This window comes from Palaemon carinicauda, chromosome 22, assembly GCF_036898095.1.
Source record: "Palaemon carinicauda isolate YSFRI2023 chromosome 22, ASM3689809v2, whole genome shotgun sequence".
Classification (NCBI taxonomy): domain Eukaryota; kingdom Metazoa; phylum Arthropoda; class Malacostraca; order Decapoda; family Palaemonidae; genus Palaemon; species Palaemon carinicauda.
Window position 1 is genome coordinate 37,189,374 of NC_090746.1, and position 19,316 is coordinate 37,208,689.

The following is a 19,316-nucleotide window of genomic DNA, read 5'->3' on the forward strand; positions in this document are numbered from 1 at the left end:
ATAGAGGAAGTTTTCATGTATATTCGATCGTGACAAATCTCGTACATGACCTACTGAAGACAGATCCGTTGCCTCGTAGTGAAGGGTTAAAGACGAAACACGAAGGGGCAGGGCACAAGGATCCCGTAGCCTGTGCAAGCGATGAGATTGGTCATACGGTACTCGTCCATCACATAATGTGACGGAACAGCTGGGAAGAAGCAGATGAAAGATATTGCGTCTTAAAAGTGACTAAAGAACATATGTACGTTGTGTCCGATCATGTAGTGACAAACTGAATGAACACCTGAACCTTGCACCAATCCGGATTTTCATTTTAATATGAATTTACCATACTGTGCACAACAAAACGTAATATGTAAGCAAATTACTCGAGTTTATGAGAAGCATTTTCTCTCAAGAGAATGAGGGTTCGATCTTGTTTGACCAAATGTTTTTAAAAACACATGCGAGCACTGGGTACAATTTTGGTACACAGGCTCGTCTTGAGACACACCATATCATCCTCGCTTACTCAAGAGACCATGTGACATTTCGACATCATCTTTGGGCAGGTAGCTTCATTCGATTGAGAGCAATGCAGCATGTACCTATATCTTTTCCCAAAGAGACGATTCTTGCTACATACGTAACTTTTCCCTTTTTCTCCAGAAAACGCGAGAAAGGCAAGGCCCTTATGCTTACCGGCAGTGCACATGCTGGTTCTGGATAGAAAAGCACACATGTAGCAGCTGTATCAAAACAGATACTTATTTCCAAGGAAGAAACATTCCAGAAACATATTCTATCACCTTGCAAAACCTGCTGCCAAACATAGAACTAACCCTGGTTTTAATAGAAGCAAATGTGAAAACTCAGAAGAGGGTGAGCACAGAGGTGAGAATGCACACCCAGGATGAGCCAATATAGAGAGGTTTTACTGCTTTTACTGATATATATATATATATATATATATATATATATATATATATATATATATATATATATATATATATATATATATGAAAGCCTATTTTTCACAATTTAAGGGCATTCTATGCCTTTATAAACCCTCCCCACATTGTTAAAAACTTTCCTATATTTCTATAAACTGTTGTGTAAAGAGGGAATACCTTACCATGGTGAAGGGATTTGTGAATCGCCATGATCGCCAAAGCTGTATTAGTAAGGGCCAATCATACTACTATCGTTTCCAGAGGCCGTGTAATAGTGATTTTCCCAAATATCTAACAAACCGGCTTATGAATTTCCATGAAACTATAGCAATGAATGTTTCAAACATTGGCCTAATTTCTGGTGGTACAATGAATTGACAGATGTGCTTAATTAACCCGTTTACTCTTGGAAAAAAAAGAGGAACTTCTTCCCTTCCTTCAGAGCGTCCTACAAATTTTAGATTTGCGACTAAAGAATAAAAACATTAGTAGAAATAGAAAACAATTTTTTTCCTTGAGAGTGATGATGAGTACAATGTTTAATTGTCCATTTCTTGTTTTTTTTTCATCTCATAAATCTATGGTTTCCAGCAATTGGTGATAACATTATTTTGGAAAAGCAAAGCTAATGAATACTTTGATACGAGTATATCAGCTTGGCATGTAGACAATGTCAATGGATTTGTCAAAGTAAGGTTGATTGGTTCATTAATTGAAGTCTGGTATAATTCCAGTGACAAAGTCGCAATGATATTTGTCACACCTTTTAAGTAACAAAAACAGGTACTGGTACTTATAACGTAAATAAATATATAAAACTATAGGTTGAAATATAATAAATCTTATGTATGTGTGAACACACACACACACACACACACACACATATATATATATATATATATATATATATATATATATATATATATATTCAAAATTTATCAAATTACCAATGTCAATGCCCTTATATGAAACATCTGGTGAACATCTCTGGTGAACTTGATATGATAAACTATATCAAACAATGCTCTCTGTCATTTTCTTCCTGGCAATTGATGTATTGAGTAACCTGTGTTGTATGGAAGAGTGAGTCCTACGGCTTAACTTAAAGAAAACTATATTTCTATTGCTTTACCAACACTCGCTTGAAGTGCGAAGTGTAGGGTTAGCATGGCTTCTTTCGTCTCCTGTCATAAGTCTCATTCTTGATCTTCAATGTAAGTGAGTGGGTAAGATATAAAACGTTGGTCTTGTGTTTAGATTAAGTCTAAAGTCACGAATCACATTACCAGGTATGCTGAACTTTTACTGACAAAGAATTTCGTATTGCTTGGGGTAGGTCATATGACAATTATCTATGGAGTTAAACAGGCGTTTAACAATTCGGGGGATGGGAGGTACAGGGGAAGAAACGTTATAACAACGTCACTGAGGAACGTCATCACTTTGCGAATGTGTGGGTGGCTAAGACTGGCTTTAGCCTCATTTTCTTAAGTAAAAAAGTTAATGAAACGTAATTGGCAATGCACAGTATTTCCCAAAATTAGGCCATTGTATGAAGCGCTCCCTGCTTTGATATCATGGAAATCCATCAGTTATGTTAAGAGTTATTTAAAAAAAACACTATTACACGGCCTCTGGAAACGTTAATAGGTTGGTTTTCTGTGAGCAATCAGACTAAAATCTAACTCAATCACCAATTTTGCAGTGACCAGTGTGGTGATGAAAATGGTCAAACCCCAGATATGACCAAGGACATGCCCGAGGTCTTTGTCCTACAATGAACCAGACACAGCATCATTTGTTGTTGTTGAATAAAATCTGTACAAGTGAGGTTAGGCTAGCCTAGCCCAAGGCCAATAGAATTATTCTATTGGCCTTGGCCTAGCCTAGCCTAACTTACAGGTACAGGACTCGAGTACAATGAACTATACTCATCACTACCATATATATACAGCACTATGTAGATTATTTTAAGGCTGCTGGTCATGAAATATTCACTAAAGTTAATTTACTTTTTTTTTTTTGCTACAAACATAACTATACAGGACCTTTAGAATTTGAGTTTAATGAAAGATTGAAAAAAAGCATATCAGACAATGGCTAGGTAACGTAAAATGTGGAAGTCAAATTACCTGAAATTACATATAAAAATCAGGTTATATATTAGTATAGGGAGATCGGTGTTACTGTATGGACAAAAGTTGTTTTATAACAATTAAACAATCTCCAACAGATTTTGTAGATTTGAGAACAAAGCCCTCAGAAGAATATTGGGAATTAAATGGCAGACCAGGATTAAAAATTAAACTATAAGAGACTACTTGAGTTCTATATGTGGATAAGATCATGTTGAGGGATAGATGGAGATGGTTTGGGCATGCTCTTCGCACTCCCCAAGAGATTAGTTCACCAAACTTTCAATTTGGCTCACAAGGCACTAGAAGAGTTGGAAGACTCAGGCCTACATGGCTGAGGACTATGAAACATGAAGTAGAGGTGAATGGAGAAGTCTTGATTTAAAGCTCAAGATAGGGACTGGCGAAATCTAAGCAAGGCCCTTTGCGTCAATATGCATGGGAGGAGATGATGATGGTGATGACAAACATAACTAGTAAGTACGTTTGGTTGTGCTCAGTATGTGGATAAGGAACGTCACCTAAAAAAAATTCAGCTTACTATACCGCTAGGAACCAATTAACGATGTAGACCATGGTATCACAAATATGTGTATTTGTGTGTTTAATAAATAAATAAATATATATATTTACATATATATAATATATATAATATATATATATATATATATATATATATATATATATATATCTATGTATATATATATATATATATATATATATATATATATATATATATATACACACACACACACAGATGTTATGCCTCTATAAAGGTGAAAATCCCACAATGCTACCAATTCAGTGATGAAGCAAAATTTTAGAAGTCTTTTCCCTGTTATCTTACTATTTGAAGAACCCTGTATGGGTTGACACTTAGCCAAGGTAATAAATGTGTCCAAGCCAAGGGTGACCGACCCAGTTTAGTGGTAGCGCTTATATAGTTCAGACCGGAAAGAAAAAAAAACATCGTTTGGTTTACCTTTTTTCTATTAATTTACTTTGGTGTCAATTTATACACAATGGGTACTAAAATGGTGAGTAATTGCAGTAATAAGCCAAAAAGTAAGTTTCAAGAACCACTATTAGAATTAAGAAAGGAGACAATTGAAGAGGCAAAACTAGGAGACTGTTGGATTTCGAAAAATAATCCAATGATGACCCAAATGTAGCACAATTGGTGCCATTTATCGAAACAAAGCAAGACAACTGACGAAGTTGAAAAATTGGATAAACGAAATACAGTTGCGCGGTGAATAAATTTCAGCGACAATCTCATGTGATAGGGTAAAGAAAATCCATTCAGAATTAAACAAAAATACAACCGGATTGTGATAATGCTAATTCTAAAAAATTTTTTAGACTAAATGAGGCTGGTTTTATGAATTTTAAATGAGAAATGTTGTTTTAAGGGGTTGCGAAACTGCCGGTTCAAACAAAGCAGCTACTGAGAATTAAGTTGGGGAAAATATACTACAGATACGACAACCAGCAGAGCATGCAACTATTATAATGATTACGCAACAAGTCATTTCAGGAGCATCTTTAAGGGGAGATAGCGACATACGCACTCTTTATTATAGGCAAATTAAAGTGCAACATTTATTTTATTCTATTGATTATAAATTTTTCCTCCTTTGGGTATGCTTTTGTACAATAGTACTTTGGTTATCGAGTTTCGATTAGTTTTGGAAGCAAACTTGAACCGTAAAATGTCTATTAAAAAAGAAAAAAAATGAATTCCCCCTTAAGAAATAAAGGACATTCACTCAGTAAAGTACATAATAGAAAAAATTGTAATAACAGGGGAAATAAATTGTCGTTTGTCGCTGAAGGGAGTAGGGGAGTAGTTTTCACCCACCGTAAATTACGCCTTGGGCGCTGAAAGGGTTAGCCAGTAATTGCATGATTCTGGTAATATAAAACGCATTATCATTTAAGGCTAACAAGCGATTAACACGAGAATGATAAAAATAATCTTTAATCTATGGGGTATCAAATGCATCATCGACATTTCGGCAACGGACAATCCAACACCTTTAATGTGAGAATGATTGTGGGGATCGATCACTCGAAACTGAATGATTGTGGGGATCGATCATTCGAAACTACCTAATCACAATATATTTGAGATATGGCATTGAGGCTTAAAACATGCCACATTAACTTCGCTATTGGCTAATTTTCCCTAAATCAACCGTAAGATTCCATCCCACCACCATTAAATAATACTTATGCAAAAATGACTAAACTAAACTAAACTATTATAATTAAATCAACTTATCTAAAGTTCATTTAAAACTCTAGTCAAGGAGTGTTAGCAATATAAACTGTGTTTCATAATAACAAGATGAAAATGGTAATAGGCCAAAACATGAAATAAAACCATGTTACTATTTAACCATTTACCCGTTTTGATCGCTCAAGTTATTCTAGTCATAAATAACATTTATTTAGCTGAACATATTTCGGTGGCACATAACGGGTATTTATTGTATTTAGTGGTAGTTCAAGTACACTGCCGTAGTAACGCAGACATTTCTGGTGTTAGCATAAGCCAGAGAAGCTATTATGCCAAACGAAGTTTTCTAGTTCTTTTGTCTTTCCATAAGGTTAGTTGTTTATATTTCTAAAACATCCACAGCATATAATGGTACTTCGGGAGCTCGGCTTGCGAGTTTGATCACCTAAAACCCAAAAACCACATTAACCAAAACAATTTCCCCCAAAAGAAATTTACGAAATTCACTAGTTCCACTAGTTCATTATCACTAATCGGACACCTTAATTCATTGAATTTTTTTTTTTTTTTTTTTTTTTTTTTTTTTACATTTTTGTCACCTTATTTTACTCATAAATTTAGCTTTTACAAGGAACCTATCCAGAGTAGACTGCTAAATGGTATGAAATGCGTCAACGTTGTCCGTAAATAGATTTGCTGCTTGCGCCCCCCCCCAAAAAAAAATCACCAAATTTCAGCATTTCCCGTTTCTCTTGTTTTGGCTCCTTATGCAACTTTGAGCTCCTTGGTCATCAGCCGTTAACTATGCTTCTCATTGACCACCTCAAAACCCTATCTTGCCCTAGGACATAATTTCATCGTCAACTACATCCCGAACATGTTCGAATCCCTCAAAATTACTCTACACATAAATCTAATTCTGTCACAAGGTTATTTCTGTGACTATTTTCAAGGTTTTATCAATCATTTTAAGGCAACTGACGATGTGGAAATATTTTCCCCAACACTTTTGGAGGGGACGTGACCTCAAAGCATTACTAGAACACGATATTTCCTTCATGTGAAGCTTTTGTTATTTGAGTCCATCAGTAGATTCATGAATTGGAGATTTCAATTTGAATTCTTCGATTACGTTGACTTCTGGCTGGAGGATAGCTCAACCAACCAAATCAATTATTGAACAGGTCACGATGTAGAGTATTTCACCTGCGTGGACCGAAGGTTTATTGCTATTATCTTCGAATTAATTAATCACAAAAGCATGATATATTAAGAATAGGGTATTTCACACCGCTCTCTGATTGCTGAAGCTATATTGCATGGGTAAATGTATTTAATTACGGGGTTTACTCTCGACCTTTATTCCGTCAGTTGTAGAAATAGTTGATTGGAGAATGGTAATTGCATTCGTGGGAAATAGTCGAATTGACTAGTTAGGTCGTTCTTACTTTCTGTTTTGTTTTGGTGTTCGGTCATGGACGTTAAGTAAACTGAATGATTGTCATTTGTTAATATTAAATGTAAATTTTTAACTTTCCCCTTTTTGTATTCTAATTGAATTAATTACTTATATGGTAAATGTATTCCTTATTAGGAAACAGTTTAGATTTCCCGTCTTTATTTTTCAACGATAGTTCGAGAGTATTCGAACAAAGGAAAGAAAACGGGAGTTGTTCTCAAGTTGAATCAGACTGGAAGAATCAGTTGAGCTCAAGTCGTTACACGATTACTATCAAAAGCATCCTTGGATCGTGTGTTCCTTCCATTAAAAAGTGAACTTTTAGTTCGAACATTAAACTTCTATCAAGATTATAGCGGCCTTAAACAAGTACAGGTAAGTTGATTAATAAAGACTTTACCCCTAATTTGATGCAAGTTAGATATTATTCTAACACAGTGAAGGGATTTGAACAGGTGCGGTTGTGACGAGCGGCCGCTTTTTTATTTTAATGTTTTCTTCCCTTTTCCCATTGTTTTTCAGTTTTTCCTTTATTCCTTGTATTTTTACCTCTCATTTCTATTTTTCTTTCTAGAGATTCATTACGTTTTCATGACGTTCTTTCTTAACAATAGTGGAATTCATTATATTTCAGCAATGTAACCAGGCGAACTACCAATATTAGTGTCATGAGGTCCACGAGCTGAGCTGAGCTGCTGCTGATCTGCAAGGAGAACCGTCCAGAAACTCACTACATGTTTGACAACATTATCTGGTCATGGGGTCATGTCATCCGGCTGCCATCTACTCATCCTGAGTTGAAAACCATCGAACAAGTGGCGGGGCTACGAGGAAATGAACTGGTCATCGGAAAATATACTTGTTGTGGAACCCGTCATCATCACTATGAACAGCGATGACGAGGATGGTCCATTCATTCATTGATACCAAATAAAATTAAACGCATGCCAAGTCATTGTCATAATTTCCCCAGTATACCCCTTTCGCATAGCATGGTATTCATTTTTTATTAAATATTGTTGAGAGAGAGAGAGAGAATACTATAATGTTAAATATAAATAAAGCAAATACAATTTGAAGGAAAATATAATACATAATGGACTTGAGAAAAAAAGGACATAACTAAAGAGGGATGAGTAGGGAATGATTGAAAAAACGGCCGGTGAAGTGAGGTTTAAACAATGAGGAAAGGCTGGTGGGGGTAAGAAGGAAATGCACTCCAAGAGTGCTTATCGTTATAAATTCGTAAATCTTCGACTGGATGGGCTTGGGCTTGTCCTAAAATTGTAAGGTGACTTTGAATTTATATATTTGGACATGGAATTTTCTATCAAAATTTAGGGAAGGCCGTGAGAAACTGTTTCAAAGTAACATAAGTCAGTCGATTGGTCTTCAAGTTATTAGTAATAAACCTTTTACAGGCGGCTGAAATACACAGTTGTTTAACCTACACATGATATTCAGGAGTTGCTTCAGCAAGCTTTACTTTTTAAAAAGGCTTATATTTTCAGTGAAACACAAGGAGGTTTGATTTTGCAATCTCCGCTGCCATCCATATGTCCTTCTAGGGATCTTCTAAAACAGAACGGTCTCGTCGCAGTTCAGCACTTGCTGGGCCATGTTACTCGGAATCTAATGCCTTAGCTGGCCCGACGTCCCAAGCTTGCAGTTTCACTGTTGCAAAACACTATTCTTCCTCGCTCATGGGGTTAACTACTACAAAGTAATTGTTCAGAGGCTAATTTTCTCTTCGTAAGAATAGAAGAGAGACTTTAGTCATGGTAAGCAGCTGTTCTAAGACGCACACTAGTCAAACCATTGATCCTAGGTCTTAGTCTCTGTAACACGGTCTTTCAAAGTCTCTATTCTATCTTATGTCTTCTTGTTTTTTCAAATTTTTCAAATTATTTTAATGTTACTCTTCATAAAATATTTCATTTTGATTGTTAATTACTTCTATTGCAGTTTCCTTATTGGGCTATTTTCCCTGTTGAAGCACTAGGGCTTATGGCATCCTGCTTTTCCACCTCGAGTTGCAGCTTAGCAAGCAAGTAGTAGTAGCAATAATCTCTTTTGAAGTTTTCAAACCAGCCACAGCTAACTTTGATTGGTTCTTCATCTTGATTTGCTGACATTCCAAAAGGTCAGCACACAAAAACTTTGTTTTTTCCGAAAAATGTTGTTAACATATTTGTAAACTTGTTGATTCGGATGAAAAGCAAGTTCTCAACGCATTCAAGAACACGTCTTTTTTCAAAATTGGTCAAGTAGTGTAATGTGATTGTACAATTTTGCCCAAACTAAATTACCACAAGCATACATTGACCATACTTCTAAACAATTGCTTTTTCCCACTCTTCTTACTTACTCTCGTAAATTACAATAACCTTAACTATGACTGATAAGCAGATTGCTAGGGGTAGCGCAATGATGCGCACGATTTGTGGTGAGAATGGTAGTAGTGCAGAGGAAAGGCAAACCATTTCAATGGAAATTAAAATAGCCATTATCAAGAAACTAGATAGCGGGAAAGATTGAGCGTGTATTTCATGTCAACAGTTGTCTGGTGGCAAATTATCCCAAGTGTCAGCTAACTCATCTCCCTTCATTTTATCTCCATCACCAAAAGCAAGTGGTTTAAATTGTTACATCATATGAGAGAGAGAGAGAGAGAGAGAGAGAGAGAGAGAGAGAGAGAGAGAGTGTATGTGTTACAAACAAGTTTTGGATGCATCAAAGACTAGTACATCCGCGGAGACTATTTTCTCTCTGGTAGAGCGATTCACTTCAAGCATTTAGAGATTTTATGATCCTAAGTCTTGAACCGTGTTACTGTTTATTACATCCACTGGAAGTCTGTTCCAAGTGTTTGCAATTTTGTATGCTAAGAAATTGCCACATTGACTGGTGGCGTATCTTTCCAACTTCAGTTCGTATCTGTTACCTCTGGGCCTTGCTCTGGACTAATTTGAGTTAAGGAGAGATCGTGTGTGACGAACTAAGACAATAATAATGGCGACAGTCACTTTCGGTCCAAACAGCAGCAAATATAATAATAATCAGCATTTTATTCAACACTGCCAAAATATTTGTGAAGTAAATTATTACAATAAGTTTCAAAATAGTATTTTGTAACCAAAACTATAAAACAAACTGCGTATTTCATTAAAACAATCGTAATTTGTGTATACGGCCATTTGCCCTTTTCTCTTTTGATAATAACATATTTTAGTATTATATACAGTAATGTAAGATGATAAAGACGAACATCGTATATAATAACCTGATATTGATTTGATATAAAAGGGGACATTTGGTGACTAGAAAATTGTAGAAATTTGAGTTAGGTTATGCATACCCTAGGCCAATATTTAACTCCGGGGTACTTGTACATTAACAATTTACGAGCAACTCATGCTACGAGACTGTCTGTATTTAAATAGTGATAACATCAAGGCTGTATCATATCAGTTATAACAACACTTTTTTTTTTTAAATAAAATATTAGCTATTTATAAAAAGCCGCTTATTTTCCTTTTATATCATGCTACATATTGAACTTTCAACAATTTTCTCAGTTCAGTTATGTACTTGAAAATCCTACTCCACTTTTGTTTCTTGACAGATTTCTCCATCTAAAATCTATTTGAAAAAAGCTTTCCATAAAATAAAAGTTGTAAACTGGAACTTCTATCAAATTTTTTTTTATATAATCTATCAATATGTAAATCCACTTCTAATATTGACTACTTATCATGTGATAGTTTTCAGTTTTTTAAGTGTTTAGTTTCTTTTAAAGTGAATAAACAGATTGTAGGTTATAAAATTCCTTTTATTCTCATTGTTTGAGTGACAAATTGATCAAATAAAAAAAAAATGTAGCAGAAATTTTCATAGAAAAATTTCATATTTTGTTAAATTGGTCTTCAAAGGTTTTTTTTTTTCTTTTTGTAGACTGATTGAATACTTTACTATGTAGAAGTATGGGTTTTTAGCGGTAATTTTCCTCATACTGGCAATCATAAGGATAAAATCATCATATTTCAGGGTTATTGAGTAAACAGTGGCGACCTACAAAATGTCGCTCCTCACACACAATGTATACTTTTTATGTACCAAATGAGCACAATTCGATCAGCAAGAAGTGGCCAGCATAATATATTTTTGTTTGCGTAATATTTTTTCTGGTGAATTTTACGCTTTTGGTATATTATTCAGTTAACGTCTGACACTTGAGCATCTTTCTGCATCACAACATATAAATTGTAAGTATATAAACGAGCAGATAAAGAAATATGAAGATACCTCAGAGATACATAGAGCAAACGATTATTTCTAAATACTATAACGGACATAAAACTGTTAATCTATTCCTATGAAAATGGCGGAATTGCTACATATGGGATACTTAAATAAGTAGCTTTCCCTGAAATGTTTAAAGAAAAGGTAAAAAAATTGGTTGCTTGATCAGTGAAGGGTTGCAAAATTGCATATCGGACCACGCATTGAAAAAAAATTAGCAGCGAAACTATTTTTTTCAATTAAAAGAAAAGTTTTGAAACGTGTAATATACTGTAGATGTTTCCTACCAGCCAAGAGAACAATACAGGTACTGTATTTTGATTTTCCAAAATTCCGACCAAAGGTTGTAAGTTGCACCCCTACCTTCAATATTCTTTACCATTTGCCTGAATTCCCCTTCTTTCCCAAATAGCATTTATTAAGTTTAATTCTAAGTTTTATAATACTCTTTTGAAATTCATGGTTTACAACCAAAACCGATCTACAAAATTTATGATTGCTTACGTCCTTGTATTGCTTAGTTGCCATTTCAAGTTACTTCCTTGTGATCAGTTCAGATGGTGTCCATCGTTACTATCAATGACTACATTATTTACAGCCACTTGATCCAATATCATAATTAAGAGAAATAAAAAGTTATTTCTAAGCATAATAGAAAAGAATGTTGTATCCTATACATTGCTGAATGGAATATGATAGAATGCAACTTGATGATTTATGAAATATTTGTCTTGTCGATAGTTTTATTTTTTTCTATTATTTTACTAGTAAATTATACGTTACAATCAAATAAATGGATATTTAGGAAAAAAAAACTAGACCCTATGGACACTAATTGGTCCTATTGGTCAATTATCCGCCCAACTCCCAACATTTTCTCAATGTTTGAAGTTTTCCTGCCGTCTGTTTGTTTACAATACATTCGCAATGGCAATAAAATAGACATTAATTGAATCTAAACCCTCATAGAAGATCAATATACAGTATGGTATTTTGACTGCCAAAGAAAATACAAAAGTTAGGAAGGAATCCGAGTTTACAAAATCTAGAAACATAGTTACTTTAAACAAATGTATTGAAAATAACAATGTCTTTTGTATAAAACCCTACTTCAACTTCTTTAGATGATTAAGATCAACAAGAGTAGAGAAATGTAAAAGATTCTAGCCCATCAGATATATTCTGAAAACCCTTCCCGTCCCAGGACTATGGATAAGGCATTCTTAAACTGTATTACAGTCAAGATTAGCTACTTTCTAAATTCAAAGCATTTGAAAGTAGACTACTACTTGTATAATTGCTTCGTCATGCTACAAGCATTTGATCATCGTAGAAATTAGAGAAACTAGTTATGGCTAAATATAGTTTCTCTTCTCTTCATACTGGATGTGAGTTTTAGGTCATTTGATTATTGTAGGTTACATTTAAATCAAAGTAAATTATGATTCAGTATGTGCTGTTTAGCATTATTTAATGTGTTTTTTGGTCAAACAGCTCCTGCATACAGTATCTACACCATGACACAAATATTCTTAGCACGCAGAGAAAGGAATTTGCTTTGATTTATGGAGTTGGACAACACAAGCTAGTACTGAGCCCTGTGAGGCAAAATTTAGTGCCTAGGCGCATATAAAGTAAAGCCCTAGAGCTGTCATGATATGAGGTAAAAGTTAGAAGGGGTTAGAAAGCATGATGGAGTAAAGGAAGCAAAAACAAAGGGAAAGTAGGATTTAATGCAAGTGTAGCTAGGGGGCCATGGAAAGAAAGACCTTTAATTGATTACTATAATGTAAAGTGATGTGTAGTGATGCCTTAGAGGGAACATTTTTTTACCTGATTAGGAGGAAAATGTGTGTGTATATATGTGTATATATATATATATATATATATATATATATATATATATATATATATATATACATACAGTATATGAAGTGAAGCATAGATCTTCAGAATGTCTAGGTTATACAGAGTAAGCTTGGATGTAATACTGTATTTAGGGTTTGTGATAATAAAGGACAGAATAGTAATGTAACATTTGATACGATGTAAATCTCTAAACAGAAACAATTTGACTTTGTGACAGACTATAGTATAGATATAATCTACTTCAAATGCAAGCGTACCTTACATGAATGTGGTCAATGAGGGAGCTGTAGCCACAATAATAGGTCTGACACTCATCACAAGTAAGAGGTCAGAAACAGGTTGGACTTGAATCAGTAGGCCAGTTTGTTTTATGAAACATTCTCCAAGTTCATGAAATCAGCTGTTCTTAATTTCAAATAATGTATCGTTATACTAAAAATTCGATCAGCTTAACTAACCTACATTATAGTAGCCCTTTGGCTGACATGTTGAAAAAAAAAAAAAAAAGTGTCAGCAGTAATATTTTACCAACAACTGATCATATTGGTAACAATTCTTAGCACATTTGAGATTCAAATTTGGCCCCCTTCAAACTTTAATTTTCCAATTTTATTTAGTTCCTTCTATCAATAATGCTATAGTTTACAGTTTTGAGATTCCCGAGTATCAAATTCAACCAGGGATAAGAGACAAAGAACTATAAAAATTCATGTCAGATATACAGTTCTCTCCACCCCCTTCCCAAGTGTTGACGATCAACTTTATCCTCATCGTTAATAATGAAACATCTATTACATGTATACTGTCATATAACTAAGTTCTGATACAAAAGTTTTCCGAATTGGGAAGCAAAAGGTGCTGTTTTGATTCTCTGAGTTGCCCATGTTACTGCTATGTAGGCTCAAATACTAGCAACACTAGTCTATTTATAAAGACTCCTAATTGCAGGCTCCTATTTAGATAGGAATAAGGTTGTGTATTTGATAATACTTGAACTTGAAAAACTTGGAATAGCCTTCGTAATTCCCAATAAGGTTTTACAGATGAGCATACCCCCATGAAAGAAGAGGCATCACATAAGGAAGATTAAGAAAAAGGTAAGAACAATTTTGTCAAGTAGTAATTTCCTTCCACCTACTGCCATTACTGCACCAGCAAATTATATGGAAAAGTCCATCCATACAAAGTCTGGAGCAAATGTCCAGCAGGGATGATAATGGATATCCCACTCACTTAAAAATATTGGTATTTCTACAAAATTTATCATAAGACATTTTGAAATCATATTATGAATACTTTTAGATATTAATATACTTGCATATCTTTAAAAGAGGTAGCTTGAAATTAGCTAATAGTGTTTTGTATTCTAAGCTGGGATCACCTAGAAAAAAGTTGATTTCATTGAAATATGATTATTACAATACTTGAACAGGCTATTCATTATGAAGATATGCCCATGGTTTTATTACTTTTATTATTCGTTTATCATATAATGTGAATCTCTCTGTTGGTGGTTATTGCACTGAGGCCAATGGTAGTCTACATAAACATAAATTAAAATTCAAGGTTTAACTTAGAATGGTAGTAAAAGATGACCTGCAATTTTTAAAGGTAAATTTTTTTTATGCATATGTTGTCTCATATATGGAAATATACGGTATGTGAAGGGTAAAATTCTCAAAGGGACTGGAATTTTATGGGCTCATATGGTCAAAGGATAGAACAAGACCTTCTGAAAGGTCTTGCTTGAGGGTATACTCGGACACACTATTCTATCTAATTTCTCTTCCTCTTGTTTTGTTCAAGTTTTTATAGTTTGTATGGGAAAGATTTATTTTAATGTTGTTACTGATCATGAAATATTTTATTTTTTCTGTGTTTCCTTTCCTCACTGGACTATTTTCCCTGTTGGGGCCCCTGGGCTTATAGCATCCTGCTTTTCCAGCTAGGGTTGTAGATTGGCATGTAGTAGTAGTAGTAGTAGTAGTAGTAGTAGTAGTAGTAGTAGTAGTAATAATAATAATAATAATAATAAAGGAAGTGATGATACTATCAGTATTTAGAAAGTCAATAAGATGATGAATTAATAGTGTTGCATGAAAAGGTGATAAACAGGTGGCCCCTCCAATAAAATCAACACGCATGATTTCTCATTTCAAAGTCATCAAAACTGTTTATCAGTAGAAAATGGGTTAAAGTAATGGTTAAGGGTAGCCTAGTGGCTAATGTCTATAGCTTACGATTCATGGGTTGGAAGTTTGAGCCTTGCTCGCAGTTCAATATAAAGTTTTCAGTAATGTTCATAACCTCACCGTCCCAGTGAGCTAAGGATGGGGAATTTTGTAGGAAGCTTAAATGCCCATCATATGAAAAATGGTCAGTCTCCCGGACATTGTCCTGCCCTGTAACTGTGGCTAACTAGTAATCTTTAAACCTTTAAACTTATTATTCCCAAAATATCTAGGAAAGAATGTATAGGGCATATCTATGCCAGACACCAAGGTAGAAGTGTCTTTGCTCAGAGCAAAAAAAAAAAAAATGCAGCTATTAGCCAAATATACTTGATGATAAAGAAAAATGGTGCTTATAGAGTACCAAAAATGAAAGAGTAATATGAATGACTCCAGGCCTCTTATTATGTTCCTTTGCACTTATGGAACATACTCTAAAAGTGTTTTATATGCGCTGAAAATTCCTATTTATAATTAGAAGATTATTAATGTAAAACTAATTTTGTTCATGGTACAAAAACAATCAATTTTAGGTAATTAAATCTGTCTGATACATTTGTAATACTATACTGTATATGGAACACCTAAAAGCCTTAAGGGGACAAGAGTCATGTACAGTATAGAACAGCCAATTTATGTAATTTGACTTTGACTGGTATTTCAAATAGTTTGGAGACTGGCAATATATATATATATATATATATATATATATATATATATATATATATATATATATATATATATATATATATATATACCAGACATTAGGAAAGGATCCTCAAATGAAACAAGGTACTTTAATAACACACTACACTATTACAGAAGCTTTCAAAATGTGTGTTCTGTCTATATGCATTTGTGGCTTATAACTTACTCACATGAAGCAAAGGCTAAAATAAAGTTTTCAACTCTGAAATAGCATATAACATTCAAAATCCATCTAATTGGATTGGGAGCTTAAGGCCTCATTAATAAAAGGGCTGACAGTATCCTGAATTATACTGCTGGCAGCTAAATTTAAGCCAACACGTAAAGTCAACCAATAGAGATCTATAACCTGTATTAAATGGAACATATAGGAACTACAATATTACCATATCTAAGAAATTTCATAAATTTATTGATATGAAAGTCTGTGACTGATGCTGGTACAATATATTTGTAAAAGGACTCCCAGCAGTTATAATGGGTTTTTTAAAGCCCTTTTCGAGAAACCAGTGGAGTTTCTGTACAGTTGGTTACCTGTAACACCAGGGTTTTTTGGGATATTAACCAGCCATGTGGTTTCCTGAGATGATTGGTTGAGTTTGATAACTGAACCAGTTGCCATGCTAGATGAGGGCACCAATTTTTAACCCAATCAGCCAGGGCCAAAGTGGAGTCATGTGAATCATCCTTACAAAATGTGAATTATCCTATTACTTTCCTGCTGTATGGTCACACTTTAATGACAAATTATTTAGATTCAATCAAATAAAGGTAGATCTGCTTTGCTTCTGTCCCACATAAGTTAAGAGTCAGAAGGTGGTGTTCTGACGTTTTACCTCCTTTTTTCCTGATACATGTGTTATTTGAATTTACATCCATAAAGTTTTACATTGTATCTCCTGGAAGAACTAATACCTTGAATATTGCAGACAATCCTAAGCAATTTGTGTGCACTGTATCTGTGACTCTTCAGTTGACCAAATTTCAGACTCGGTATGAATCTTAAATTATTACAGTACTTTCCCATGCCAGCAAGGCATTGAAAACTGAGAAGAATCCATACCTTTAGCTTTAACTATCATCATTATTATTAATACTATTAGAATCAGACCAATCAAGAAGTTTTTATTTATCTTTATAGTCAGAACGGAAATTTTTTTTAGATCTTTTGACCTGTCCCAAAACTGGTTTAGATGAACAGGTCCTGTTTCAAGTCAAGACAGGAATGAATTTCTCCGAAAGACCTAGTTCCTAAAACCCATCCACTTGTGGATCAAGAGAAATTTTGATTTCTTGAATTCTATTTTAGGGGGGAAACCCCAAAAACAAACCAAGGCTACTGTCTTTCACTAAACAAGGAACAGAGTGAGATAGAATCTGAGAAGACTTTTTAAAATCAACAACAATCCCCACTCATCAAATCTTCTTCTAAATTAATTGAGGACCAAACAATCATTCTGAACTACTTTGAGATGTAACCAATTCACAACTACAGCCATCACTCGTTAAGACTCTAGGGTCTACGCTCAAATCCAACCATAGGCAAAATTTTGTATTGAAACATAATGCTGAAGTGTTCCCTTGAACCTGGTTGAAGAAGAACATGAAAATAGGTGTCTGACAGGTAGAATATAACATCATATCTCTGAAAGCTAAAACTGTGGAATGACTTTCCAAGGAGAAACTAGTATGAAGGAGGACCCTAAGATGAGAAAGATGTGGAAGTGATCTTCAAATTTCTGAAGCTTTTGGAACTAAAAACAGACTACGGTATTGCAAAAGCTTCAAGGTAAAAGATCTTTCGCAACTGTCGATAACACAAATATTCATTCTAAATACTTTTGCCTTTTCTGGATTGTATAAAGTATGAAGGAAAGGGCATTGTAGAATAGATAAAGGGGTTTTTATTTGAAAGGTAACTAGCAGTTCACCCCTATTACTACTGGCATCCAACAGTCTAGAAGAGGCAGACTCCCAGTGAAGGAATTGAGATGGCCTGGCACTAATTTCAGTGATGTTGCACTCGCGTTCGATTTGATACCTCTTCCAAAGATCAGGCACAATAGATTTTCCCTGATAGAACATTTTCATTGACTACAAAATCTATTTTTACTCCTTGATTTACTTCTGCCTCTATACTGACCTTGAGGAGACTGCTTATGCAGCACAGCGTGCTAAATTAAATTAATTGAATTAACTTTACCAACCACTTTGACAGTCTAGTATAAAAAAGAAAGGCCGTAACAGGTACCGACATTAACAGTATTTTTTAACATCACACATATCTCTTATTAACAAAGAAAAATTCAGGTTTTTCTCATTTCAAGGACAGTTATTATACATTTATGCCATTTGAAAAGGGTATCAACTATTGCATAATCTAGACACTTCAAACATTCTAGAACATCATGTATATCACAGCTTTAACAGGTGGGATCTCAAAAAAAAAAAAAATTCCCATTAAATTCCCCGATGACTTTTAAGAAGAGCAGCACTGACCAAAGGAGATCACGATGTCAGACATTTATAGTCTTTTACAAAACTGCTTCAACGCTTCAATTACAGGTGGTCATTTGCAAATACTACAGACAAGTTTACATGATGGAATTTGTCAAAACTTTCGTCAAACCTTTCACAAGAGTTGTAATAAGTTTCTTCCAAATTAAAATTTATGTTTTCTGATATTATAAACTAGTGTTTATATTTTGTATGTATTAATCCTTTTTATTTAGCTCTTTCATTGTTTGGTAATAATTTTGTCACCTTGCTTCAACTTAAATTCAAAGATGAGTCGTTATAAAGAAAAACCTCTAGGCAAACTACTACAGTACTACTACCCCTTACATTTTGAGTGAAAAAAAAAAGAGAAAATATAAACTTTGCCATGCCACACAGCATCAGACTTTTTGCCCCTTACAATTTTTCTAAGAAAATTTCATGTTTTGGAAAATAAGGCTTCAGCTTTTTTAAGAGATTGAATAGACTTTTAGTATGTGTAAGTACTGTATGGGATTTTAGCAGTAACTTTCCTCATTTTAAGGACAATTATATTTCAGGGTTACATAAATTCAAAAATATGTATGCTACATGAGCACCAAATACACACAAATAAGCAAAACATGACTAGCTTAAGTTATTCTCCTTGTGGTATTTTTAGGCGGAAATGTTAAGCTTTTGGCCTACTGTAGTGTTTATAGTTATCGTCTCTGACACTTTATGCATCTTTCAGCACAACATAAAAATTGTAAATATATAAATGAACAAAAAAAAAAAAATTCGATGAACATAACTCAAGATGTGCAGCAAACCCTTTACTGTACAATATTCACAATATTGTAAAGAATATAAGAAAAATAATAATTTATTCCTCTGGAAATCACAGAAAAGGGTGTTGTTACTGTATACGGGATACTAAAATAATTACAGTAGTTTTTC

At 34.1% G+C, this 19,316-nt stretch overlaps 1 protein-coding gene and 1 long non-coding RNA gene across 14 annotated transcripts in view; one reads left to right on the plus strand and one right to left on the minus strand.

The window, feature by feature from the left end:
• Nucleotides 1-19,316, minus strand: part of LOC137616409 (broad-complex core protein isoforms 1/2/3/4/5-like) — a 454,908-nt gene that overhangs the window by 307,533 nt on the left and 128,059 nt on the right. The window lies entirely within an intron of this gene.
• LOC137616060 (uncharacterized) lies at nt 6,061-7,722 on the plus strand. Its single transcript, XR_011039269.1, has 2 exons — nt 6,061-7,146; nt 7,406-7,722. It is a non-coding gene; the product is annotated as an uncharacterized lncRNA (long non-coding RNA).